At 43.5% G+C, this 1,593-nt stretch overlaps 1 protein-coding gene across 1 annotated transcript in view; it reads left to right on the top strand.

The window, feature by feature from the left end:
* Nucleotides 1-818: 818 nt before the first annotated feature.
* LOC106527581 (uncharacterized) overlaps nucleotides 819-1,593 on the top strand; it is a gene marked incomplete at its 5' end in the record, with an annotated part of 7,220 nt that continues 6,445 nt past the window's right edge. The window contains 1 exon segment of the mRNA XM_014022506.1: nucleotides 819-891.

The following is a 1,593-nucleotide window of genomic DNA, read 5'->3' as shown; positions in this document are numbered from 1 at the left end:
ATCAGTTGTTTTATGGTTGCTGTACAGCACTTTGGTGCAGTTGGTTGCTGTTTTTTTAAAGTGCTCTATAAATAAAGTTGACTTTGACATCCCTCATCCAGGACCTGTTGGCCTTGGGTGACCCTWCCAMGGGACAACACAGCTGCTGGGATCATTGGGACACTCAAATCCCTCCACCACCACAAGGTGGCAGCCAGGGAGTATGTATTATATTATACTATAGTTTATTATTCACTGCCTGTCCAAAACATATGCAGAACTTATATTTATACGTCCCGTGCTCCAACCTCCACTATTTGGTGCTGCTCAGGTCTGATGCAGACTCTCTGTGGAGGGCTTGATAAGCCCCTCGCTCTCGTCTCTAATTGGTTTCAGATGGGACTTAATATGGCCAACCCTCCGCGGGAACGCGCAAACTGAGTGAGGAGGGAGTAGGGTTAGGAAAGACCCTCTGTGGAGCCAACCCATMTGTGGAAAAGATGTCTCATGCTTCCTGAACCAATCTTTCACAATAAGAGCCCCATGAATTATAGACCTGACCTGCAGCAGCCCCACACCTGAGTGACACCCAGGTGTAGAGTGTGTTTTCTGGCCAGGCAGTGTGTTGTAGTTTATTATCTCAGATTATTAGCAGCTGATGAACACCAGCTCATGACCTCAGGCAGAAAAACTAGTTGGCTTTGATTTTCCAGGTTCTTCCTGTTGCTGTGAATGAAGCTCAGAGCCTGGSAACACTGACAGCTACAGGAAACACTCGTGTTCAAGAGAAAAATACTTCTGCTGCAGAAACATTCTRCCACATTCCTCATCGTCACAAGATCAGCTGGTGAGAAGAAGCCTCACAGAAAACRCAGAGACTCAGTCAGAGCTGGATGTGAGAGACGCCTCGAGGTAAGACTGGGCTGACATTAAACATGTCTGTCAGCTGCTTTACTTCTTCTCTTTGACCTCAAGTTCTCACATAAAACTGAATATTTGTAGAAGAAATGCAGCTGATCTGCCCTTTGTTTCTGCTGTTTGTTTCTGCTGTTTGTTTGTTTCAGCTGTTTGTTTCAGCTGTTTGTTTCAGCTGATTGTTTCAGCTGTTTGTTTCAGCTGTTTGTTTCTGCTGTTTGTTTGTTTCAGCTGATTGTTTCAGCTGTTTGTTTCAGCTGTTTGTTTCAGCTGTTTGTTTCTGCTGTTTGTTTCAGCTGTTTGTTTCTGCTGTTTGTTTCAGCTGTTTGTTTCAGCTGTTTGTTTCAGCTGTTTGTTTCAGCTGTTTCAAATGCTTTCAGAGGCAGAACAAACTGTTTTAACTGCAGTTAAACTCTTGTAAGTGAAGTGAACTTGATCCCAGAGGAGGTGAACTAAACCTGACTTCATCTGAAATCACAACAACACATAATACGACTTACTCTTATGCAATGTTGCCATGGTGATGTTAGCTGTGACACATTGGTCACATTTAACTGACTGTCATTCCTGATGGAAAAACTTTTAGCAAGTTAGAAAAAGTTACTTCTGCTTCTTAACTGAAGTCCTGCTGAGAGCTGAGAAATAACTGAAGAGATTCACACACACACACACACACACACACACACACACACACACACA

This window comes from Austrofundulus limnaeus, unplaced genomic scaffold, assembly GCF_001266775.1.
Source record: "Austrofundulus limnaeus strain Quisiro unplaced genomic scaffold, Austrofundulus_limnaeus-1.0 Scaffold332, whole genome shotgun sequence".
NCBI classification, from domain to species: Eukaryota; Metazoa; Chordata; class Actinopteri; order Cyprinodontiformes; family Rivulidae; genus Austrofundulus; species Austrofundulus limnaeus.
The sequence above is the reverse complement of the archived record's forward strand: the minus strand, read 5'-3'. Positions and strand labels throughout refer to the sequence as shown.